General features: G+C 36.4%; 1 long non-coding RNA gene and 1 other non-coding gene across 2 annotated transcripts in view; one reads left to right on the top strand and one right to left on the bottom strand.

Moving 5' to 3' along the window:
* Nucleotides 1-27,785, top strand: part of LOC105483461 (uncharacterized) — a 256,962-nt gene that overhangs the window by 12,811 nt on the left and 216,366 nt on the right. Inside the window, exon 3 of the long non-coding RNA XR_011622679.1 lies at nt 25,513-25,579. This is a non-coding gene — a long non-coding RNA (uncharacterized lncRNA). The remainder of the gene's footprint in view (nt 1-25,512; nt 25,580-27,785) is intronic.
* Nucleotides 262-368, bottom strand: LOC112427006 (U6 spliceosomal RNA). Its single transcript, XR_003018429.1, has one exon. It is a non-coding gene; the product is annotated as a U6 spliceosomal RNA (small nuclear RNA).

Here is a 27,785-nt window from a genome sequence, read left to right as displayed (position 1 = left end):
CCATGTTTCACAGTGGAAGGTAATTTTTAGAATTACTATTTCTACTGGACTTTTTGTTAGAACAGTTTTAGATTCACAGCAAAACTGAGTTGAGGTACCAAGATTTTCCAAATACTTCCTGCCCTGACACATGCACAGCCTTCCCCATTATCAACATCCCCCATGAGAGTGGTACATTTGTTAAAACTGATGGACTTACCTTGATGCATCAGCAGCTCACCAGCCAAAGTTTATAGTTTTCATGAGGGTTTCCTCTTTTTATAAAATGTAGAATGCTATGTGAATTTGCATGCCATCCTTGTGCAAAGGCCCTGCTAGTTTTCTCTGTGTCATTCCCGTTTCAGTGTACGTGCTTCTGAAGGGAGCATATCATCGGTCTTTTTACTATTTCCGTAATTTTGCCTTTTCCAGAATTGAAACCATACAGTATGTTGTCTTTTCAGATTGGCTTTTTCACTTAGTGATATGCATTTAAATTTCTTCAATGTCTTTTTTATGGTGTCACAGCTTATGTCTTTTTAGCACTGAACAATATTCCATCATATGCATATACTATAGTTTGTCCATTCACCTGCTGAAGGACATCTTGGTTGCTTCCAAGATTTGGCAATTATGAATGAAACTGCTATAGACATTGTGTAGAGGTTTTTGTGTGGACATAAGTTTTCAATTCTTCATTAGTCAGAGTTCTTTTAAGAGATAGAACCAATAGGAGTAGATAGATATATACATAGATTCATAATGATAGAGAGATAGTAGACAGATTGATAGACGAGAGGAATTTATTAGGGCAATTGGCTCATGGGATTATGGAGCCTGAGCTCTACAATAGGCCCTCTGGAAGCTGGGGAACCAGGAAAGCCAGTCCAAATTTAAAGGACTAGAGCCAACAATATAACTCTCAGTCTGAAGCTGAAGGCTTTAGAAACTGGTGGGCCACTGGTGCAAGTCTCAGATGGCAAAGGCTGGAGAAGCTGGAGTTTTGATGTCCCAGGGCAGGAGAAGAAGTGTGCCTCCATTTCAGGAAAGAGAGAGAAGTCACCTTTCCTTCGCTTTTTCTTCTGTCTAGGCCCTTAGTTGATTGGATGGTGTCTGCCCACAACAGGTGAGGGCGGATCTTCCTTACTCAGGCCACTGATTCGAATGTCGGTTTCTTCCAGAGACACTCTTGCCAACAAACCCAGAAATAATGCCTTACTAGCTATTTGGACATCCTTTAATCCAGTCAACTTGACACCTAAAATTTACCATCATGAACTCTTTTGGATAAATACCAAGGGACACAGCTGCTAGATCATATGGTAAGCGTATATTTAGTTTAGTAAGAACTGCCAAACTGTCTTCCAAAGTGGCTATACAGTTTTGCATGCCCATCAGCAAGGAATGAGAGTTCCTGTTGCTCCTCATCCTTGGCAGCATTTAGTATTGTCAGTTGTCTGGATTTTGGCCATTCTAATTTGTGTGTAGTGGTATCTCGTTGTTTTAATTTGCATTTCTCTGATGACGTATGACATGAAGTATCTTTTTGTATACTTATTTGCCATCTGTATATCTTCTTTGGTGAGGTGTCAGTTAAGGTTTCTGGACTATTTTAAAATCATGTTGTTCGTTTTCTTATTTGTGAGTTTTTTGTGTATTTTGGATAACAGTACTTTATCAGGTATGTCTTTTGCAAATATCTTCTCCCAGTCTGTGGCTTGCTTTTTCATTCTTTTGACACTGTTTTTTACAGGGTTGAAATTTTCAATTTTAGTGAAGTCCAGCTTTTGATGTCATATTGAAAAAGTCACATATTGAAAAAATCTAGAATAATCCAAGGTTTTCTAGATTGGTATGTCTAATCTTTTGGCTTCCCTGGCCACATTGGAAGAAGAATAATTGTCTTGGACCACAAAAAATATATTAACACTAACAATAGCTGATGAGCTAAAAAGAATCGCAAATAGAAATCTCATAATGTTTTAAGAAAGTTTACAAATTTGGATTGGCCCGCATTCAAAGTAATCCTGGGCCACATGCAGTCTGTGGTTGGATAAGCTTATTCTAGATTTTCTGTTGTTATCTTCCAAGAGTTTTATAGTTTTGTGTTTACATTTAGGTCTGTGATCCATTTTGGTCATTTTTTGTGAAGGGTGTAAGGTTTGTTGTAGTTTAATTTTTTTACATGTGGCTGTGCAATTATTTCTGCACTATTTGTTAAAAACATTATCAATTCTCTATTGAACTGCTTTTGCTCTTTTGTCAAAGATTAATTGACTAATATATTTATGTGAGTTTCAGGGTATTCTATTCTGTTCCATTGATCTTTTTGTTTATTATTGCCATACTGTCTTGATTACCATAGCTTTGTAATGCATCTTAAATCAAGTAATGTCTGTCCTCTGACTTTGTTCTTCTCCGTCAATATTGAGTTAACTATTTTGATCTTTTGCCTCTCCATATAAATTTTAGAATCAATTTAGTGCTATCTACAAAATAACTGATGGAATTTGATAGAGATTGCATTGAATCTATACACCAAGTTGGGAACAACTGACATCTTCACAATAGTGTCTTCCTATTCATTAACATGCAATTTGTATTTATTTAGTTCTTTGATTTCTTTCATCAGAGTTTTGTAGTTTTCCTAATACAGATCTTGCGTATATTTTGTTAGGTTTATTCTTAAGCATTTTGTTTTTTAGATGCTAATACAAATGGTATTGCATTTTTAATGTCAAATTCATTTGCTTACAGGAAATACAGGAAAGGAAAGCAGGAAATACAGGAAAGCAATTGACTTTTTGTATATTAACCTTTTATCTTGCAACCTAGCTATGATATTAATAGCTTATTAGTTTCAAGAGTTTTTGGTCAAACTCTCTTAGACTTTTTCTACATAGACAATCATGTCATCCACAAATAAAGATATCTTTATTTATTCTTTTACAATCAATATTCCTTTTATTTCCTTTTCTTGTCTTATTGCACTAAGACTTCTAGTACAATGTTGAAAAGGAGTGGTGAGGAGGGACACTCTTGTCTTGTTCCTCATCTCAGTAGGAAGGTTTTTCTCTTCTTACCATTCAGAATAATAATTTTCATAGATACTATTTATCAAGTGAGGAAGTTTCCCTCTATTTCTAGTTTAGTGAGAGTTTTTAACATGAATAACTGTTGGATTTTGTTAAAAGCTTTATCTGCATCTATTTATATGCTTATGTGATTTGTTATCTTTAGCCTGTTAGTATGATGATAACATTAATTTTTGAATGTTGAGTCTACAGCCTCGCATACCTAGGCTAAATCTCACTGGTCATAGTGTATAATTGTTCTATATATTGTTGGCTTCAATTTGCTAATATTTTGTTGAGGATTTCTGCATTTACATTCATAAGAGATATCAGTCTGTAGTTTTCTTTTCTTGTATTGTCTTTGTCTCGTTTTACTATTAGGGAAATGCTGGCTTCACAGATGAGTTAGGAATTATTCCCTTTGTTTTTATCTTCAGAAAGAGATTGTAGGAAATTGGTATAATTTCTTCCTTTAAATGTTTGATAGAATTTACCAGTGAAACCATAGTCTGGTGCTTTCTGTTTGGTGATTTAATTTTTTTAAATAGATATAGGCTCATTTAGCATTTTTATTTCTTCTTTGTGAGTTCTGACAGATTGTGTCTTTCAATGAATTTGTTTATTTCCTCTAGAATATCAAATGTATGGGCATAAAGTCATTCATAGTATTTCTTTATTATCATTTTAATGTCCATGGGATTCATAGTAATGCCCTCTCTTTCATTTCTGGTATTTATAACTTGTGTCCTCTCTCATTTTTAGTAACTTGGCCTAGCTAGAGGCTTATCAATTTTATTGATCTTTACAAAGAACCAGCTTTTGGTTTTGTTGATTTAAAAAAATTGAATTTCTATTTTCAGTTTCATTGATTTCTGCTTTAACTTTTATTATTTCTTTTCTCATGCTAACCTTGAAATTAATTTGCTCTTTTCCCAGTTTCCTAGGTTAAAGTTTAGATAATTGGTTTTAAATCTTTCTTCTTTTGTAACATGTGCATTCAATGCTGTAAGTTTACCTCTAACACTGCTTTCACTGTATCACACAAATTTTAAGTTGTGTTTTCATTTTTGTTTAGTTCAAAATATTTAAATTTTTTGTGGATATTTCTTTTTTGACTTACGAGTAATTTAAAAGTATGCTGTTTAATCTCCACATATTTTCAGATTTTTCGGCTACCTTTTTGCTATTGATTTGTAGTTTAATTTCACTGTGGTGTGAGAATGGAAATAATATAATTTCTATTTTTTGTTAATTTGTTGAGGTGTGTTTTATGGCCCAAATTGTGGTCTCTTGTGGTTTCATGTGAGCTTAAGAATATGTAATCTACTGTTGTTAAATAAAGTAGTCTATAAATGTCAATTATATCCAGTTACTTGATGGCATTGTTGAATTTAACTATGTTCTTATTGATTTTCGACTGCTGGGTCTGTCCCTTTTCTGATCAAGGAGTTTTGAAATACATACCAAAATCTCCCACTGTGTCATATTTTGACACCGTGTTATAGGCAAACACATGTTCAGGATTATTATATCTTCCTGGATAAATGACCCCGCTATCATTGTGTAATGCCCTTCTTAATCTCTGATAACTTTCCTTGCTCTGAAGTCTGCTCTGTCTGAAATTAATAGTGACACCACCTTCTTTTCATCAGTGTTAGCATGGTTTATCTGTCTCCATCCATTTACTTTTAATCTGCATGTGTCTTTACAACTAAAGTGTGTTTCTTATAGACAACGTCTAGCTGGGTCCCACTTTCTGATTTACTCTTGCCATCTTTGTTCTCTAATTGGTGCATTTAGACCGTTGATGTTTAAAGTGATTATTAATGTAATTGGATTAGTATCTATTGTATTTGTTATTGTTTTTAATTTATTGCTTTTATTGCTTGTTCCTATTTTTGTCTTCCAGTGTTTCTTGATCTGTTGGTACTGCTATAGCAGGATATCACAGCCTGGGTAATTAATAATGAATAGGAATCTATTGGCTTGCAATTGCAGAGGCTGATATTGCCTAATATCAAGGCATCAGCAACTTTAGTATCTGCTGAAGACCTGGCTTCTGCTCCCAAAATGACACCTTGAATGCTGAATTCCCCAGAGGGGAAGAACATTGTTCTTCACACAGCAGAAAAGCAGAAGAGTTGAGAGAGAGCCCACTTCTGAAAACCCTTTGATTAAGACATTAAACCCACCCATTAGAGTGGCACCCACATGGCATAACCACCTCTAAAAGCTCTCACGTCCTGATACCATCACATTGGCAATTAAATCTCTAAATAAGTTTTGGAGGGGGACAAACATTCCATCTACAGCACACTGTTTTTCTGTCTTTTGTCATTTTAATTGTGCATTTTATATGATTTTAATTTTTCTCTTTTCCTAGATCATCAGTTACACTTTTTTAAAGGTAGTTTTCCTGAAGTTTGCCATATGCATTTATAACTAATTCAAATCTACTTTAAATAAGACTATATCATTTATTTTGGGTAGTATGTATATACCTTATAATAACAAAATAATCTTAATTCTTTCCTCCCATCATTTGCCTAATTGCTGTATTTCATTTAATTTATACATAAGCATAATAAGTACATATATACACACATACATATTGTTGTTACTATTATCTTAAAGACTGTTATTCTTTAGATCAATTAAGAATGAAAAAATTAAAAATTTTAATTTTACTTTCATTTATTCATTTTCCTATGCTTTTCCTTTATGTAGATCTGAGTTTCTGACCTATGTATTTTTTTCTTCTTGCTAAAAAACTCCTTAACATTTCTTGCAACATATGCCTATTGGAAACACACTCCTTCAATTTTTGTTTATCTGAGAAAGTTTTTATTTCTCCTTCACTTTTGAAGATAATTTCACAAAGTTCTAGTTCGGTTGATTTTTCTTCCCTTGAACATGTTAAATATTTCATTCCAGTCTCTTTTTTCCTGCATGGTTTCTGAGGAGAAGGTGGATGTAATTCTTATCTTTCCTTCTCTGTGGGTAAGGTTTTCTTTTCTTTTGGCTTCTTCTGGGATTTTTTCTTTATCTTTGATTTTTCTATAGTTTTAAAATGATATACCTAAGTGTATTTTTTTTGGGGGGGGAGGTGTATTTATCTTCCTTAGTGTTCTCAGAGTTTGCTGGATTGGTGGTTTAGTGTCTGATATTAATTTGGGGAAATTTTCAGTCATTATTGTTTCAAATACTTATTCTGTCCCTTTCTCTCTTTCTTCTTCTTCTGGTATTTGCATTACGCACATGTTACACCTTTTGTAGTTTTTGTAGCCCTTGGATATTCTGTTCTGTTCCTGTCAGTTTTTCTTTTCTTTGATTTTCAGTTTTGGAGGTTTCTATTGAGATATCCACAAGCTCAAAGATTTCTCTATGGCCATTTTTAGTCTACTAATAAGCCCATGAAATGCATTCTTCAATCCTGTTATAGTATGATTGATCGTTAATATTTCTTTTTGGCCCTATTTTAGGATTTCCATCTCTCTGATTACATCATCTGCGTGTCCCTGCGTACTATTTACTTTATCCATTAGATCCCTTAGCATATTATTTATTGTTGTTTAAACTTACCGGTCTGATAATTCTAACATCTTGGCCATATCTGAGTCTGGTTCTAATACTGTCTCTGTCTCTTCAAATTCTGCTTTTTGCCTTTTAGGACAGCTCGTAATTTTTTCTTGATAGCTAGACATGATAGATAGAGTTAAAGAAACTACTGTGAAGAGGACTTTAGTAATATGGTGGAAAGATGTGAAGGGAGGAGAAGTGTCCTGTAGTCTCATGAATAGGTGTCAGTGTTTATTGAGCTTTTACCTGGACTGTGAACTTCACAAGGGCTTTTCAGTCCCCTTCCCTTTCTCATGAGGCACAATGGCTGGACTGGGCTGGAGTTGCGTTTCTCTTTCCCCATGTGGAACCTAGAGGGACTGGGATTGGGTATTTCTCTTCTACCTGGTCACACAGGCTCTGAGAAAACCACATTAAGTTAGTCTCTGGTTAAACAGCTTCTCCCAAGGGCAACCTTGTTAAGTAGAACAGAATGCTCTAGAATGCTCTGGTGTATTTCAAGGTGGTACCTTTTCCCCTCCCCATGCTGGAAGAATGAGATTTTTCCTCACTATTCACTGAGAGAACCTGTTAGGACTCCAGGAGGCAAAACTCACAAAATTGTGGGGACCCTACAATGATTCGGTTGCCCTAGAGATTTTATCTACCATATTTGTCCATACTGAGCCTTCAGCAATCCATAAATGTCAGTTCAGGTTTTCCTACTGGTTTCCAGGGAGATTTTTGCTCTGGTAAGCTGTGCTTCTCTATAGTCACTTGTCCATCTCTCCAATTTTAGGAGCAGCGATTTGCTCTGTGACCTCACTTTGCTTACAGACCTGACAAGAGTTGTTGATATTTTCAGTCTGTTTAACTTTTTACTTGTTAGAATGGAGTGGCAACCTCTAAACTCCTTACCTGGTATTGAATCAAAACCTAGACACCTCAGCTGAGAGGTTTTTTTTTTTTTTTTTTTTAAAGTGAATTTTATTAAGCAATATCTTAGGAGTAAGGAATTAGAAATACGTGTACAATTTAGTGTCATTTGATACCCCCAAGCACCTTCAAATTTCTAATTACTTGAGAAGGGCAAGATCATGTCACAAACCATACCCCCTTCGTTCTTTTTTCTAACTCCCCTTTTCATATTCTTCCAAAAGACCACACTACTTCCTCCCCTGGATGACCCACTCCATGGCAATCAAGGACAAAGAAAATGCAGTGTAGGTTTCTCCTCTTACTAATGCTATTGCTATCAAAGAACAGTGCCAAAAATTCTGGGAATTCTGTTTCCTTCACTTTGTTACTCCACGGCATTTTATGTTTAAAGGCAAGTCTTGCCAAGAGTCGTGGCTCACACTTGTAATCCCAGTACTTCGGGAGGCAGAGGCAGGCAGATCACTTGAGGTCAAAAGTTCAACACCAGCCTGACCAACATGGTGAAACCTCATCTCTACCAAAATATACAAAAAAAAAAAAAAAAAAAATTATCTGGACCTGGTGGCATGCACCTGTAGTCCCATCTACTCTTTTATTTTATTTATGAATAAACAAATTTTATTTATAAATTTAATTTTGTTTATGAATACCTTTTATTTATAAATTTTATTTTATTTATGAATAAATATATTTTATTTATAAAGTTTATTTTATTTATAAATTTTATTCATAAAGTTTATTTTATTTATAAATTTTATTCACAAAGTTTATTTTATTTATGAATAAATTGTATTTTATTTATAAATTTTATTTATAAATTTTATTTATAAATAAATACATAGAAATAAAGGAGAATCTTTATTGTACTGTGGATTTGACAGAAAAAATTTAGAGATGATACTATATTGTAGGATTCCGGAAGTTTTTTTTTTATGAAGTTGTTATTTAAGGAAGGAGTTTCTAACCCCATGAAAGGAATTCGGGGTTTGTAAAATATTTTGGAAAAGTCCCTTCCTTTCCATACTCATATACCCAGAATATGTGTAGATAGTGTGCGACACTGGGGAATACTCCAATGTTAGTGTGTTTCAAACCTGTCAGGTGCTGTGGATTTGTGTGAACCAGTCCAACAGGACTTCATTGTCTGTTCTTTTAAACTTGTAAAACCAATTCAGGAGGGATATAGGAAGGGTAACTGGAGTTTAAACTGGGAAATCCTATAGCACCATTTTATTAAAAAGATTATTTCTTTCTCTGTTTAACGCTACAGTTCTGCCTAAGCCACAGGCAGTCCTCTACAATCATCCATTTTATAGGGATATTAAGTTCCAGATGGAAGTTGTTCTGAAAACACATGCAGGTCCTCTCAGGGCCTGGGCAAAAAGACGTGATGCCCCATGTCACATTCCTAAACATTTTCCCTTGGACATAGCAACTCAAAGATTTCCCCCCCAAGATCTAACCTTGGGTTCAGTGCAAAATTATACATGTTTAAGGCTGCCAACCCAGGGATCCCATGTACCAGATTCAGGCTTGGGGTCTAAGTCTTTACTTTGGGTTTGAACAGTTATTTGGGGTAGTAGTGGAATAAGTTTATGCATTAGTATCTTCTCCTAGGGGAGTGGAGGCAAAAATATTTACCTAGTAGTAGTACAAATTAAAATAATTTTTTTGGTTGATTTATATCTGAACATAGAACAAATTAAACCTGTTCTCTGTGATGCAGAACTTGGGGGAAAAGGATAGCTCACCATTCCCACTGCCATGACCGCCACCAAAGTTCTTTCTTACTCCCTTTTCTGCCTATACTATTCATTTGGTTTTTATCATTTTTTTTTATTATCACTTAACTTCTCAATCATATGTTTCTTCATCTTTATCAGGGACGTGTGAAGAACAAGATTCACTTGGTATTCTATCTTGTGGTGAGAAAACTTCATTCTCAAAATGTCAAAACCAAGTAAACAAAGGTGCTTTAGTTACTTACACGTTTACTAAACATAACACATAAACTGAAGCCCAGAGTTCAAAATTTTCCCACCCTTCATGAGGGCGTATATGAAAGAAGCTTAGCAAAATGTCATCACTCAGTTTCTGGAATTAAAACAACTGAGCTGTTTGCCACACCCCACAGCTTGGCATGCAATCAGGAATTGAGGAATGTCAGGCTCCACTCAAATTAAGATGATGCAAAACAATTGAATTAGGGCGGTCTGCCCTCCTCCTACTCAAAATGCCTGGGAAGCAGGAAATACAAGTTCAGTTAAAATGGCCTTTCTGTAGTAGAAAAGTAATTGTCTCATGCCAGAGACAAATGAATAAATATTATTGATGATTCTACAATCAAAGGAGACTGGCTTTTGTTATTGTGACAGTCATTTGGCTGCCGCCTTGCAAATCAACACAAGTTAATAGACTGACGATGACTGAACGATTACAATGAAAAAAATAAAGCTTGCTTTTGATCCTTTCTAGGGGGAAAAAAGAAGCCAAGACATGTCCAGGGTAGAAGCAGTTCAGAGTTCTCTAAGAGGCAAATACAAGTTATCTACATTAGAGGGTATTTTAGTCAATGGTGAAGATTATGCTGCGTATAAGGATAACAACGTCTAAGGATAAGGAACTTCAGTACCCACTTGTATTTTGAGCTGGCATGGTGTCCTATTTGCAGGTAATTTCCCACCATGGATAATTCCTTTTGGAAGGCAGTATCTTACTTCCCACTGCAAAGGGCAAAGAGAATAAGGAATAGCCTGACGGCCAAGCAGTTACAATGATTTAGTTCTCTCAACTGGATTTTCCATACACGGTTTGGAATCTTTACTTCGTGATGCATACAAGAATGATAGCAATTCATTCTCAACAGCAGTGCCCACATCTGGGCCAGATGAGATGCTAAGAGATGCTGCTTCAGACAAGCCTTCTATTAATATAGTGAGCTTTGATATCCTTAAAGTATATGTATTGAAGCTATCCACAATATGTTTCTGTTACTTATTGCAAAACAACGCCTTAATTGATACAGAAAGCAAAGCAGATAGACACAAACAATATTCCTGGGAAAATACAGAGAAAATGGGATTGGTTATCTGGTCTGAATGCATCCAGTTGAAGTTCCCTAATATTTTGGTTTTGGAATTCAGCAATCCATGACAAAGAATCAGCATTGTCACCACCAAAGTATGGTAGCAAAAATGGAAGACCTGTATGGTGGCATGGCTCTTTCTAGTAGAATTAGATGGTGTAAAGAAAGGGAATTATAAACCCAAATATCTAAATTCAAGAACCAGAAATCAGATCTATAGGTAGTTTTCGCCCACCTTCCACGAAGCATCTCCTACCCTCAAAAGCAGATTTCTTTCTCTTGTCTGAGAGTTATTTCTCCATTGCTTGAGGAGTATTTTGTTATCACCTCACCATAGTGATTTCCTTAAAGAAACAGTCCATTACCCACATGTCTCTCCTTATCCCTCCTTAGTCCTCACCTGTCACTAGAGTTAGGTGTCAGTATAGCAAAGGGGATAAACTACAAATTAAAAACTTGCAAGTTTGGTTGATGTCATATACATAAAAAGAATCAAAGACTTGCCAATTTATATTGGGAAAAATCTGGAGGGCGTGTGTAAGAACAGATTTTAGGGTGCTCATATAAGGGTGAAACATTTTTAGATCACTAATACCAGTTGCTAAGATAAAATTCTCCTGCCATACTGTGAACACTGGTACTTATATAACTTCGTTAAAATGTTCCCAAGTGTGTTTTGAAGAAACTAATACAGTTAATCATCATCTCCAAGTGACTATATAAAGAAAGATGTTTGAAAAATTATAAGTTTAATGTACGATGCAATTTTGGATATTTTATCAACTGTTCTTTTTTTGTTTCTTTTATCTCCTTCCCTTAGCTGCCTACACTTTTTTTTTCTTTTCCATGACAACTATTTGTGATATAATCAGTCTGATTAGATTATGAGAAAATATTAAGAAATTCTTAAATGTACCTTTTAGAATTCTTCCATTTGATTGTCTGAAACTGAAGTCTTTTCTCCTACTTGCAAGAAGAGAGAGCTGAGAATGAAAATGTCAAAATTAGTCTTCATATACTCATTGAACACTTGTCTTCTAGACTTCTCCATTACTAACTCACTAGTCTTCATATACTCATTGAACACTTGTCTTCTGGACTTCTCCATGACTAACTCACTAGTCTTCATATACTCATTGAACACTTGTCTTCTAGACTTCTCCATGACTAACTCACTAGTCTTCATATACTCATTGAACACTTGTCTTCTAGACTTCTCCATTACTAACTCTTCTTCTGTAACAAATTAGTTTTGTTTCCTCCCAACTAGTTGTTGCCCTGAGCAATGGCCCTAACACTCATGCCTTTCATAAATTGCGCTTAATTGTAATTCTCTGGCAACTGTTTTATAAAAATCAGCAGTATTTTTTCCCGTAGATTTAAATAACAGTTGTTTAAATAGTTTCGTGCCAATAGTTGTTTTCATGAAAGGAAAGAAGAAATTGGCCTAAAATCCACAAAGGGCCACAAGATGACATAACTATATTGCTTTTATTTACTCAGGGAGGAAAAGAATAAGCTTTTATGCTCTTTAAGGATTAGAATGAAAGCAAAAGTAGGGTGAAACTATGGGAAGAAACCTCGGAGGGTCAAAAGAACATAACCTCCTGAAAAGTATTAAAACAGCCATCCATAATAAATGGGTTATAAGTGGCTACTATCCATTTGGTTTTAAACAAAATGCAAAGGCAATATTAAAATGCCACTCTAACATGTATGTTAGATGCATTGAAATATTTACATGGAATGTTACAAATAACCATTGGAAACTTATTCCTTCCTTGGAAGGTGTAAGAATTAGTCAGGGTTCTCCAGGGAAACACACACGAGAGAGAGAGAGAGAGAGAGACAGAGAGAGAGAGAGAGAAAAAGAGAGAGAGAGACCTATTTTAAAGAATTGACTCAATTATTGGGACTGGCAAGCCTGAAATTCATGGGACAGGTGGAAAAACTGGACTCAGATTTCAGATAAGAGTTGATATTGCATTCTTGAGTCTGAAGGGTGGAAATTCAGGCAGAATTTCCATGTGGCAGTCTGGAGACAGAATTCTTCTACTTAGGAAAACCTCGGTCTCTACTCTCAAGGCCTTCAACTGGTTGGATGAGGCCCACTCACATTATGGAGTGTAATCTGCTTTACTTGAAGTCAGCCAGTTGTAGATGTTAATCACATCTAAAAAATACTTTTCAGCAACATGCAGACTAGGGATTTACCAAACAACTGGGCACCATAATCTAGCTACGATGATACATAAAATTAATTACCATGGAAGGTTTGGAGGAAGAGAACATTTTGCTTATGATGTGGTTATAATTGCTTTCATTTTTTTTAAATTTCATGGTTATTCTCTGCTGATTTTACTAAAAATTTAAAATAATTTTGAATATCTTAGACACAGATTCCTGTTTAATATTTTGTACTATAAGACTTGGCTGTGGCAAATTTTACCACTGGATTTACTGGAGTATATTAAGTTCATTTTTTTTTTCCTGCAAGTCAGCATCTGGTGGCTCAGGCTTTGCTTAGTCACTTAACAAAGTGGCCCACATGTAAAAATACTGTAAAGAACAGAGTAGACAAGTGATAATTAAAATTACAGAAATAAAAATTGTGTCCCCCAAAATGAAAGAAGGAGGACATCTTGTTCTGACATATTGGGACTCAGAGAAATGAATTAAACAGGAAGATGTACCAAAACACTTAAAGTTGAGTAGCAGATTATATTCCTCCAAAAATAGCACCAAAGCCTGCTTTTAATTATATCTTGAGACTATGTATCAAAAACTGAAAACATCCATATCCCACAAAAATCAAACTCCATCAGAGCCAGTGGTACAAGGCTAACTGTATTATTTCTTCAGAAACTGGATTTAGTTCTCTCAGCTATGACTTGATAATTCACATGTCACTCAGAATTATTTTTGTTCTAAATCTTGCAACCAATTTCCACACATAGCACATTAGAAAAGCCTTCTAAATGGATTTTCAAGTAAAGGAGGTGTCAAAAGACAGCCAAATATATGAATGGTCCTTATTTGGCCACCAATAAAAAAGTTTAACTTTAACTTTTATTATTTTTTAAAATAAACAAAGCTGCAATGTTTTCCTCTAAATTCCTTAGCATCATAAACAAAATTCCCTTTTGCAACATGCATGGTACATCATTTTATATTTCCTTAATAGTCTCACGAATATCTTTTCTCATTGAGATTCCACCTGTGTCCAGTAGAAGGAAAACTTAGCTGAAAGGAACATGAAATAGGCTGAAATACAAAATTTCTAAATTGCTAGTAGCCTTAGAACATCTTAACTCAATTTCAGAGGTTGAGCTGCTTTGAAGCTGGGCTGCAGTCTATGTGAGGGCAGTGCTGCTTGAGGTTGATTCAGAACGTAGTCTTCAGGGCCCCAAGCTTAAAATGTGGGCCTAGATTCCACCGTCTTTACCCTGGGAAGCTGTCAAAAGCCCTGGCCAGGTCCTCAGCAGCTAATGTCCCCAAGGGAAAAATTACCCTCTCAGCTGGATTCACTTTTCTGGACTTTAATCTTCTTTTGGATCTTCACCTGATAATTTTTCACCATTTTTCTGAGCTTTTTGGTGTCATTAGGCTAATGGCTTTGATGAAATGTCCGTTTTTCACCTTGTCTTTAGTAGGAATATTCGTTCAAAGTATGCAGCCCTACCTTACCAGAAGTAGAATTCATCCCCATTTCTCAACTCTTTATATGTTTCCTGTCTCTCTTAATTTCGGATGTGCACAATGACCACCATATTGATGACCCAAACTAAGTATTATATAATGTCATTTACATACCGTAATGTGAATAACGTTGGTTTTAACATTATGTATCTAATTTTACTGACTTCTAACTGTGGTTTTTTATTTATTGTCTTTGATCCTCTAGCCGGGGCTTCTTTCCAATTTAAAAAGCCTCCCTACCTTAAGGTTATCTATTCTTCTCCTACCCACATTTGACGGTCTAGCTTGAAGCCAATTCAGTCCATGATTCCTTCTTCTATCCCTCCTTTCCATTTGATCACCTCCTTTTCCAAATACCACTTTACTTATTCTTTGTATGATAGAGATAGGGTTTACATTCCTTATGGATTGGCTAGTATGATAGTGGGCAAGATGATTCTGTTGGCCACTCTGCATTGCAAACTCCCCTAGAACAGGTTTTAAGTTCTTAGTCTTTTCGCCTAAGACGATCAGGAAAATGCAAATCAAAACCACAATGCAATACCAGCTTACTCCTGCAAGAATGGTCATAAACAAAAAAATCAAAAAATAATAGATGTTGGCATGGATGTGGTGAACAGGGAACACTGCTACACAGCTGGTGGGAATGTAAACTAGTACAACCACTATGGAAAACAGTGTGGAGATTTCTTAAAGAACTAAAAGTAGAACTACCATTTGACCCAGCAATCTCACTACTGGGTATCTACCCAGAGGAAAAGAAGTCATTATAAGAAAAAGATACTTGCACATGCATGTTTATAGCAGCACAATTTGCAATTGCAAAACGTGGAACCAACCCAAATGCCCATCAATCAATGAGTGGAATAAAGAAACTGTGGCATACACACATACACACTCACACACAATAGAATACTACTCAGTGATAAAAAGGAATGAATTAACAGCATTTGCAGTGGCCTGAATGAGATTGGAGACTATTATTCCAAGTGAAGTAACTCAGGAATGGAAAACCAAACATCACATGTTCTCACTCATAAGTGGGAGCTAAGCTATGAGGATGCAAAGGCATAAGAGTGACACAGGGGACTCAGGGGGAAAGAATGAGAAGGGGGTAAGGGATAAAAGATTACAAATTATGTGCTGTGTATACTGCTTGGGTGATGGGTGCACCAAAATCTCACAAATCACCACTAAAGAACTTAATCATATAATCAAACACCCCCTGTTCCCCAATAACCTATGAAAACAAAGAACAAAAGACAGATTTCTGAAAGAAAAAAAAAAGAGAAAAAAAAGACCCCTGAGGTCTGTCTGAAACACACTGCTCCACTGCCTCTCGTGGTTGCTTATGCCTAATCATGCCTTAGCCCAGTCTCCTACTCCAGATCGCAATCTCTCGAATTGTGGTTAGGTGTCTTATAACACTCACGTTTAACTCAATTATGGTACTTTATTCATTCATCCAGTAACATTTGGGTGTTTACCATGTGTGAGGTGCTTGCTGACTTCTAGAGACACACATATGAACAAGGAGACCATGATAACAAAAGACATATTAACCAAAAAAAAAAAAAGCATACAATTAATTTTTTTTAATTTTACTTAAAAATTTTTGTGGGTATATAGTAGGTGTACATATTTTTGGGGTACATGAGACGTTTTGATACAGGCATGCAACGTGAAATAAGTACATCATGGAGACTCCCCTCAGTTGTTTGAGTTACGAACAATCCAATTATATTCTTTAAAGTTATTTAAAAGTTATTTAAAAATATAGAATTATTATTGACTATAGTCACCCTATTATACTATCAAATAGTAGGCCTTATTATTCTTTCTATTTTTTTTTTTTTGTACTTAATAACCATCACCACCTCCCTGCAAATCCCCCACTACTGTTCCTAGCCTCTGGTAACCACCCTTCAAATCGCTATGTCCATGAGTTCAGCTGTTTTTTAGATCCCACACATAAGTGAGAACATGCTATGTTTTTCTTTCTGTGCCCAGCTTATTTCACTTAACATAATGGTCTTCTTCAGTTCCATCATGTTGTTGCAAATGACTAGATCTCATTCTTTTTTATGGCTGAATAGTACTCCATTGTGTATATGTTTCACATTTTCTTTATCCATTTATCTGTCGATGGGCATTTAAGTTGCTTCCTAATCTTAGCTATTGTAAACAGTGCCACAACAAACATAGGTGCGCAGATATCTCTTTAATATAGAGATTTCCTCTCTTTTGGGTATATACCCAGTAGTGGGATTGCTGGATCATATGGTAGCTCAATTTTTAGTTTTTTGAGGAACCACTAAATGCTTCTCTATAGTGGTTGTACCAATTTACACTTCCACCAACAGTGTACAAGGGTTCCCTTTTCTCCACATCCTTGCAAGCATTTGTTATTGCCTGTATTTTGGGTATAAGCCATTTGGACGAGGGTGAGATGATTTCTCATTGTAAGGTGTTTTTTTTTTTTTTTTTTTTTTTTGGCGTATATCTGATGATCAGTGATGTTGCGCACCTTTTCATATTCCTGTTTTCTATTTGTATGTCTTATTTTGGGTAATGTCTATTCAGACCTTTTGCCCATTTTTTGATTGGAATATTAGATTTTTTTTTTCCCTACAGAGTCGTTTGAGCTCCTTATGTATTTTGATTATTAATCGCTTGTCAAGTGAGTAGTTGTAGTTTGCAAATATTTTCTGCCCTTCTGTGGGTTGTCTCTTCACTTTGTTGATTGTATCTTTTGCTATGTAGGAGCTTTTTAACTTGATGTTATCCTATTCATCCATTTTTGCTTTGGTTGTCTGTGTTTGTGGGGTATTGCTCAAGAAATCTTTGCTTAGATCAACGTTCTGGAGAATTTCCCCAATGTTTTCTTGTAGTAGTTTTATAGTTTGGGGTATTAGACTTAAATCTTTAATCCATTTTGATTTCACTTTTGTATATGGTTGGAGATAGGGACCTAGTTTCATTTTTCTGCATCTGTAAATCAAGTTTTCCCAGCACCATTTATTGAAGAGACTATCTTTTTCCCAGTGCATGTTCTTGGTACCTTTGTCAAAAATACTGTAGGCACGTCTTACTTCTGGGTTCTCTATTCTCATTGGTCTATGTGTCTGTCTTTATGTCAGTATCCTGCCATTTTGGTTACTACAGCTCTGTAGTATAATGTGAAGTCAAGTAATGTGATTCCTCCAGTTTTGTTCTTTTTACTCAGGATTTCTTTGGCTAGTCTGGATCTTTTCTGGTTCCATATAATTGTTAGTTTTTTTTTTCTTTTTCTGTGATGAATGTCAATGGTACTTTGACAGAGATTGCATTGAATCTGTAGATTGCTTTGGGTAGTAGCGATATTTTAACAATATTGATTCTTCCAATCCATGAACATGAATATTTTTCCATTTTTTGGTGTCCTCTTCAATTTCCTTCATTAGTGTTTTATAGTTTTCATTATACAGATCATGAAATATTTGGTTAAGTTAATTCCTGGATATCTAATTTTATGTATTGCTATCGTAAGTGGGATTGCTTTTTTATTTCTTTCTCACATTGTTCACTGTTGGAATATAGAAATGCTACTGATTTTCGTATGTTGATTTTATATCCTGCAACTTTACTGAATTTATCAGTAAATTTAACAGTTCTTATGGTTTTCTTGTGAAATCTTTAAGTATTTCCAAATATAAGATCACATCATCTGCAAACAAGGATAATTTGATTTCTTCCTTTCTAATTTGGAGCCCTTTACATCTTTCTCTTGTCTGAATGCTCTGGCTAGGACTTCCAGTATTATAATGAATAACAATAGTGACAGTGGGCATCCATGCCATGTTCCAGATCTTAGAGGAAAAGCTTTCGGTGTTTCCCCATTCAATATGATACTAGCTGTGGGCCTGTCATATACGGCTTTTATTGTGTTGAGGTAAGTTTCTTCTATACCCAGTTTTTGAGGACTTTTATCATGAAGAGATGTTGAATTTTATCAAATGCTTTTTCCACATCAATTGAAATGATCATATGGTTTTATCCTTCATTCTGTTGATATGATGTAGCATGCTAATTGATTTTGTGTGTGTTGAACAATCCTTGGATCCCAGGGATAAATCCCACTTGGTCATGATAAATAATCATTCTAATATATTGTTGAATTCAGTTTGCTGGAATTATTTGAGGATTTTTGCATCAATATACATCAGAGATATTGACCTGTAGTTTTCTTTTTTTTTTGTTGTGTCTTTGTCCGGTTTTGCTATCAGGGTAATACTGGTCTTATAGAATGAGTTTGGAAATACTCCCTCTTCAACTATTTTTAGGAATAGTTTGAGTAGGATTTAAATTTATTTAATATAAATTTTATGTAACATAGGAGCCTTCAGAAATGAAGATCCCCCAAACAGGTAAGCTTGTGTATTTTAATGCTTCAGTTTGATTAAGAGTAAACAGTTGTCAAGAATTATGATTGGACAAAGAGGGCATAATCTAGTGGTAATAAACTGGGCTGGGGGAAGGCAGGAATTTAGTAAGTTCTGCTTGTTCAGATTCTTTTCTGTGTCCCTGTTTCTCTCCTCCTGGTATAGGGAGGATACCTCTGAAATGAGGGTGTAGAGAAGGTCAAAGAGTAAGCTTGCTGGGATTTGTAGCCTGCTTTAGGAGAGAAGTGTGATGGGAAAGTGAGAGTGACCTTTCTGCTTCTGCTGTTTTCTCAAAAGTCAAGGTGTCACATGTTGGGGTAACATGTCCTCAATCCCACTAACCACATTTTGTCTTGTGTTTGCCTATCTGTGTTTCTGCTTTCTATAGTTACTTGATACGTCTACAATTACTTTGAAGGCAAGAAGAGTATGTCATGTTTACTCTGTATGCAACACCTAACCAAAACTCAATAAATATTTGCTAAATTTAGAATAGCTGCATGTTCTTCAAACTCATGATTCTAAACATATCTGAATCCAAAATCTCTAGTGTCTGCACTCCAAAATGGACAGCCATCTCTGGCACAAGTGGTTTAAATAAGCTAACAAACAAAGAAGTGTTTGAACAAATTCGCAAACAAAACAAACGAAAAATGAAGTGTTACATTAATCTACATGCAATAAAAATTCAGAATGCTGTATCCAGTAGCACCATCCATGCTCCTATGGACCAAAACACCAGCTGGTTTTGCTCAGTGTATGTATCAGTCACCAAGCACAGCACGGCATTCACACAGCTAATTCCAAAATGTTTTTGAAATATACAGATGCGACTTAAAATTGTGCTTACCCCAAAAGTTTACAGAATTTAAAGCAAAATTCCCACCTGCACATGGCGTGTTCACTTTTTACAGTTCATGGTTTACAGGCCTCTAACACTAGAATTTACTTCATGACACACGCAGGAAGAGCTACAACTGTGTATTTACTCTTGGGATGGCTCAGATCCAGAGTAAGTAATGAAATCAAATTACGCTACTCCAGCATTCCCCTTCAAACTCAACCTTGCAGCTCCATATTTTAATAATTGTACATTGGTCATTTTCGGTCATAAAACATTTGCAATTTGTTAGTCTTAGCGGCCATTAGATGGCAGTGGTAAACCATAATATCCGTGGCATTTTGTTTGGTTCTTGTTTTCTTAGGCATAGTGCAAATCGTTTTTCAAAAAGCAAAAGGCTGAAGAGAATTTTCAAAATAGAGATAAGCAGCTAAATCTCCTTGAAAAATACAAATTTAATTAAATCCCCCCTACTTGAAATAAAAGAAATTTTAATATATATTTTCTTCCTGAGGCTTAGATTTTTAAATAGTGGCTAACAGCACACTCTGTAGTTACGTGGACAAGGGATTGAATTTTTTCCTTCAAAACTCACCAAGAAGTTCATTGTAGGCAATTACTAAATCTTTTTAACCTTTGTTTTCAAATCCATAAACGCTATTCTTATAGTGCCAAACCCTACAGTGCAGTTTAGGCCACATAATTCTCAATAAATGCAAACTCTAATAAAATAAAAATTATTTTATTACCAGAAGCTTGGTAGGTGGAAGAAAATTAAACTAAAAAGCCTTCACCTTAAGTTTAAAGATGGAGAGAGTGATCGGACACTGTGGTTCACACCTGTAATCTTAGTACTTTGGGGGGCCAAGGTGGGCAGATCACTTGAGGTCAGGAGTTCAAGACAAGCCTGGCCAACATGGTGAAACCCCATCTCTACTAAAAATATAAAAATCAGCAAGGCACAGTGATCCGTGCCTGTAGTCCCAGTTACTCTGGAGGCTGAGACAGGATTGCTCGAGCCAGAGAGGTGGAGGTCATATGAGCTGAGATCATGCCACTGCACTCTAGCCTGGGTGATGGAAGCGAAACTCTGTCTCAATCAATCAATCAATCAATAGAGAGAAAGAAGTATGAAGAACAGAAATAAAGGAAACATCTAATAGGTTTTGCAAGAGAAGCAGTGACAGAGGGAAAACATCAATTTTAGAGCTTCATAGACTAGTGGTGGAATACTGATTTTGCTGTTGACTACCTGTCACAGAAAGAAAGAGTCAAAGGAATAATCCTTACATTGCTAAGCCTCAGTTTCTTTATATGTGAACCAGGACTCATGACACTTTTAGGGCTAAGATAAGATAAAGCAAGCTAATATACATAAAGTACTTGTCAAATAGTAAGTGCTCAATGTTGCTCTTTCTTTTCCTTGCAGATTTTAATAAAAAACTACTAATAAATTTTGGACACTAAAGTTGGATTTCATTATTTTCCTTGGGCTTAAGCTCTCTCAGAAGTCTGTGGAACATACAGATCTAGTAACCCCACTCTGTGTTTCTCTATGCAAAGGTTAATGTTACAGGTCTTTACAATTTAAAAACCTTTGGCCAAGCACGGTGGCTCATGCCTGTAATCCCAGCGCTTTGGGAGTCCGAGGTGGATGGATCGCCTGAGGTCAGGCCAACACAGTGAAACCTCGTCTCTAAAAAAATACAAAAATTAGCCAGGTGTGGTGGACACACTTGTAATCTCAGCTACTCCAGAGGCTGAGGCATGAGAATCGCTTGAACTCGGAAAACAGAAGTTGCAGTGAGCCGAGATTGCATCACTGCACTCCCACCTGGGTGACAGAGCGAGACTCTTGTCTCAAATAAAGAAATAAATACAATACATTTAAAAAAAACTTCCATCCAAACCTACAGATTATCTTAAATCTTCAACAGCTTTCTTTAAGCTTCCGTTCTCTGGGTGAGATGTTAATGGGTGTTGAGATGATAAGACAAGTCAGCCTAAGGAATTAGAAAACACACAGAGAATTAATCCCCTAAATGGAAACACAGTCACTTCATGATCTATGTTTTAAAAGATTATGAGAAATAAACTCCTTCAAAATGATGTCTATGGTTTTTCTCCAGGGCAGGGGTGGGGTTAAGAGAATTAAATTATGGATTAAAGAAAGCAAAAATACAAGCAAATTGTGTTGACTGGTGGATCAATGTTGACCTAACAGGTGATGCTATCAGTCCCAGTAAAGAATACTAACAGTAGCAATGTGAACAATGTTCTGTGTCCTTACTCTTCAATATGTAAATGGCATTTCCATGGATTAGAATTTGTGTGTTCAATAGTAGAAAAACAGATGCTATCAATTTGTAAACAGGCCGGGTGTGGTGACTCAAGCCTGTAATCCCAGCACTCTGGAGGCCGAGGGGGGTGGATCACATGAGGTCAGGAGTGTGAGACCAGCCTGGCCGACATGGTGAAATTTCATCTCTACTAAAAATACAAGAAGTATCCAGGCAGGGTGGCACACACCTGTAATCCCAGGTACTCAAGAAGCTGAGGCACAAGAATTGCTTGAACCCAGGAGGCGGAGGTTGCAGTGAGCCGAGATCGCATCACTACACTCCAGCCTGAGAGACAGAGTGAGACTCCGTCTCAAGAAAAATAAATAAATGAAATCTGTAAATAGATCCCCATTTATAGAAGAAGATATATGCCCAAGAAAGGATACATTTTCTTGGGCATATATCTTCTTGGGAATATCTGTGCTCTGTTACCTACTCATTCTTTGTTTTTAAAGAGAGCAGCATAGTTAAAAATGTTGAAAAATGTAGCCATCCTACAGTCTGACTGATTACCAATGGAGAGACTGAGGCTTTGAGAGACCAGATTTTTCCAGGCTGCACAGGTTGTTAGTGGCACTACTTGCCTAATTCCCAATCCGGTACTTTTTTTTTTTTTTTTTTTTGAGACGGAGTCTCGCTCTGTCGCCCAGGCTGCAGTGCAGTGGTGCGATCTCAGCTCACTGCAAGCTCCGCCTCCCGGGTTCCCGCCATTCTCCTGCCTCAGCCTCCCGAGTAGCCGGGACTACAGGTGCCGCCACCACGCCCGGCTAATTTTTTTTTTTTTTTTTTTTTTTTTGTATTTTTAGTAGAGGCAGAGTTTCACCGTGTTAGCCAGGATGGTCTCGATCTCTTGATCTCGTGATCCACCCGCCTCGGCCTCCCAAAGTGCTGGGATTACAGGCGTGAACCACCGAACCCGGCCAATACTTTGATTTTTAACATCCTGCCTCACAGAATAGAAAAAATGCAGTTAGATTCTAGTCTTTTTCATTTTAAGTTTTAACTAATTGCTATGCCTCCTTTTAGATTGCAGACTGAAGAGTTGCTGATTATAAAAAGCAAGCAGACCATAAAATGAAAACCCTGCTTATAAATCCAAATTAAGAGCATACCTTTATTGGACAGTTTTAGGGACCTGGAGGGATTCCTAGTCTTTTAATTTCTTATTTATTCAGGAAACAAGGGTGTAAACAACATAAATACTTCAAAAACACTATTTTAACTGCTGCTAATCTTGAAAGCCAAAATGAGAGAATAGTGGAATAATAACCCTGTCTAGGGGTAACCTGGGTGAAAAGCCAAACACTTAGCTGAATTGGCTGTCCTGTCAATCTTGCCTTTCATTCCCAGGGTGGTAGAAAGGTATTGAGATGTCTCCATTTTGTTGTTTAATCCTGCTGGCCAAAAAGGCTGAGGTTTCTCATTAATTTAATGGGAGGCTGCTAAGTCCTTACCATTCTCACCATGGAATGCGCCATGGTCAGCATACCTGTCATTCCCAATTTATGATTGTCTGATAGCTCAAATGCTGCTGTGCTCGATCATCTCAGGGAATCCATTCTCTTTTGGTGCACCTTGGATGGAGATATTTCAATCTAAGAACGGCACATTTTAAATGTCAAATAATAAACTAACATGTTCGTGATTGTAAAAATAATTGTTTTCCTTGACAAAAAAGAGTTTCTTGGAACATAATCCAAATGACATTAGAATGTAGTTGAGACATTAAACTTTCTTTTTTAAAGTTGTGAGCAGCTGGGAACGGTGACTCATGCCTGTTATCCCAGCACCTTGGGAGGCTGAGGCAGGCAGATAGCCTGAGCCCAGGAGTTCGAGACCAGCCTAGGCCACATCGTGAAACCAAATCTCTACTAAAAATACAGAAATTAGCCAGGCATGGTGGCGTGCACTTGTAGTCCCAGCTATTGAAGAGCCTGAAAGGTGGGAGGATCGCTTGAGCCCAAGAGGTCACAGCGGCAGCGAGCCACGATTGTGCCATGGCAACTCAGCCTGGGTGACAGTGTGAGACCCTATCTCAAAAAAAAAAAAAAAAAAAAGATTAAATTAAAAAGTGTGGGCAATGTCTGTAATGTGCAGTTTATGGATTAAATGTTAATTTAAAGAATACTTACAAAATTCTCTTAGAGATTCCATTATAACTCAAACTAAAAAGTTCTATGTTACTAGATGGTTAACCTCAGTTAAAGACAAGGAACATAAGGCTAAGAGCAGTTAAATCATTGGGCACAGGTAACACAGCCGGTCAAGTCAATGGAGCCCAGAACATCTAATTCCTCAACTGGCACGTTGTTTTTCACTAGAACATGTTGTTCTTGTTAGGAATTATTTTGATTCTGGTTCACCTGGGAGATTGAAGGGATAAGCCAGATTGCTCTCATATCTTGGAGTTCTGGGTGGAGATGGGGAAGGAGGGGGAAGAATACCTAATCTGAGCAAGTTTTATAAAGAGGATAGCATTTGAAGCCACTGTGTGTTGAATAAACATGGAGACAGACTTGGTCCAGTGGAAAGATTATGAATCTCTCCTTGATGGTTACTTGATCACTTGACTCTTAGTTTTCCTAAGAATAAATAGGAAAAAAACCATAAGCCTTGGGAAGTTGTTTAAGGGAAAATTGGGTAGACTATGTAAAGCATCTAGCAGAGTGATTTGTTCACATTTGGTGTTTAGTTAACATAAAAACTAATTTCCCAGGCTTCTAAGGCAATTAACCACTGAAACTAAATTTGAAATTAAAGCTGGGCATAGGGTAAGAAAGCAAGAAGTAAGAGAGACTTGGAGTCTGTTGTACTCTAATTAAGTGAAATGTGCAAAGGAGAAAAAGTGTTAATCTTTTCCTCACCTGTTTCAATGTTCCCAGGTAAGGCACCTGTAACAAAAGATAGATTAACAAGAGAAAAACAAATCTATTTAATATAAGTTTTGCCCGACATGGGAGCCTTCAGAAATGAAAACCCACTGGGCGCAGGGGCTCACGTCTGTAATCCCAGCACTTTGGGAGGCCGAGGCGGGTTGGTCACTTGAAGTCAGAATTTCGAGACCATCTTGGCCAACATGGTGCAACTCCTTCTCTAATAAAAATACAAAAATTAACTGGGAGTGGTGTGCATGACTGTAATCCTAGCTACTTGGGAAGTTGAGACAGGCAAATCTCTTGAATCCAGGAGGCAGAGGTTGCAGTAAGCCAAGATCGTGTCATTGCATTCCAGCCTGGCTGACAGAGCAAGAATCGGACTCCAAGAAAAAGGAAAAGAAAAAAAAAAAAGAAAAAAAAAGAAATGACCCAAAGAAACAGGGAAACCTATATGTTTTTATGCTTAGGTAAGAGGAAGAGTGGAGAGTTGTGCAGAAGTGTGATTGGACATACGAGGTATGATCTAATGGTCACAAACCCCATCTTAGCAAGGCCTGTTTGTTCAGATTCTTCTCTGTGTCTCTCTGACTTCAGAGATAAGAGCATTCTTTCCCTCCAGGTACAAGGAGGGCACCTCAGGGAACAGGATTTTATGACCTGCTTCACGGGAAACTCACTGATTTTATTCTCTGCTACAGGAGAGAAGATCAGAGAATTATTTCTACATTTTATGGCCTGCTTCAGAGGAGAAGGGGCAAGGGGAAGGTGAGGGTGACCTTCATGTTTCTACAATTTTTCAAATGTCAAGATGCTACATTCTGGGTTAGTGTGTCCTGAACCCCATCAACTGCAAAACTTTAAAAGTTCAGGAACATACCAGTGTACTGTTCTGTTTGTTCAGGAAATACAGTGCTGTTTAATAAAGTTAACGAATCATAGGCCATCTAGTCTGTGTTTCCTAAACACTCTGTCTCACTTTGGAGTATTTCAATCTTAGCAGTTGCTAGAATCTAATAGGATCATCTGCAGAGTCACCAAAAAAGACTTCTGAGACCAATGCTTTTAACTGAGACTGCTTTCTTGAAAATTAGATTGTTACGTCTTTTTCCCCTTTGTGTTGTAGTTGGAGTCAAGACAATTTTCAATTTTCATTTGTCCTGTGGTGGGTGGTATTTTCTGCATACTATTGATTTGAGGCAAATAGTGTCTGAGAAGAGAGAGTTTTCTTAGGCTATTGCGCCTTTCATCAAACAAGATAAATCATCAAATGAGCAAATTTGAGGTCTGTCTGATTGTTATTCTTCACACAGTTTTGCCATGTGGATGGACGTTGAGAGAACACGTACTCCATTGGTCTTTAGAGAATTAACAACAATATATTCTCGAGTAAATGTAGGCAAACTTGCCTTCCTGGTATTAGTGAGGCTCCTGGGAAACATTACTGAATAAGACACAGTCATTATCCTTAGGGAGCTCAGAATTTACAACTTGTTTATTGAACTACTGAAACAATTTACAGAACTGAGTTTTTAGTCAAGAAAATGAAAAAGGAGCTACAAACCAGTGTTCACAGCGAAGCAGGTTTTCTGCTTTTAAAAAGCAATTCCATATACAAATGTTTGCAGCAATGTAATACACAAGATTATTGGAAGAGAAAGAAGTAATTTAACCTTTTTTTTTTTTTCTAGTGGTGTAATCAAGCTTCCACCAAAAAGAAAAAAAAAAGTGTGAACTTTCACCTTTTGCAGGAATTTAATTTTAGCTTAAGCTATCCAAGTTCTTTCTTTTTATTCTTGGGTCATACATTACCTCAACTCAAAGTTTAGATAGACAGGCTATTAGAAATCTGAATAGAATTCCCTTCCTTCCTTCCTTCCTATCTTCTTTTATTGTCCTTTAATGACTATTAGGGCCTGAAAAAGTCATAAATGAATGAACATATACCACCTGATTTTGTGTATGGTGCGAGACAAAGAGTGTGTTAAATGTTTCAAGAGAGCATTTACAAAGGGCAATGGGCATGCAAAAGAGAGAGTAGATTGAAATTTGAGTAATTTGTAAATTGGGAACAAAAGCAGATTATTTAACCCCAAAACTTTTAACTTCTAGACTTTTGATATAGATATATCTTCCTTTTTGAGGCTGTTAGTGGTAGTATGAGGAGATTAAGTATAATAAATTCAACTTTCTACTCACATGTGAGGTGATGTGTTAGGAATATCAAGAGGGAAACCTTTGAAGAGGGAGTATTGTCTGGGGTAAGCCTTGAATGTCTGTAAGATTTAACTCAGTGGAGACAAATATCAAGGAATTTTCAAGTAGAGATAACATCATGAACAAAAAAAAAAAAAAAAAGAGAGAAAAGTATGAAAAGATACAGGTCATTTGGAGGAATAATCCTTTACTTAAAGGATGGGGCATTTTAAACAAACAAAAAAAAAAAATAAGAGTGAAACCACTAAGTAAGTTTCTCCTGAAAGGAAAAAGGGTGGAGGATGGAGTGAGGGCGACACAAGTTAAAGAGATGATAATGTGTTTGCATGAGGGAGATTTGATATTACCTGATACTTATAAAACAAATTACTGTAAAAAAATTTCTATTACTAAAATGATCAGAAATATATGGATGAAAAACAAATGATTGGAAAATATATTGTCATTATAAAATTTACAGTGGTACCACATATACAACCTGACAAAATGTGCACAATGTTTAGACTATTCCATCAGAAACACTTCTTCAAAATTCCTATACTTTCTGAGATGGGTGGAGTTTGGTATGGTAGGCAGGGAGTGATAAACTGAGGTGAGGTTGGAAAATCAGGTTGGGCTCAAAAGCTTTGAAATCCATTCTTAGGAGTTCTAATTTTCTCCAAAAAGCAGACAAATGGCATGATTAATCAGTATTCTAGAAAAATCTTTCAGGCTGAGGTATGGATTGGACAGGGGAGGAGATTGTTAGCAATGAGAT

This window comes from Macaca nemestrina, chromosome 4, assembly GCF_043159975.1.
Source record: "Macaca nemestrina isolate mMacNem1 chromosome 4, mMacNem.hap1, whole genome shotgun sequence".
Lineage (NCBI taxonomy): Eukaryota > Metazoa > Chordata > Mammalia > Primates > Cercopithecidae > Macaca > Macaca nemestrina.
This window is presented reverse-complemented; position numbering and strand designations above follow the sequence as displayed.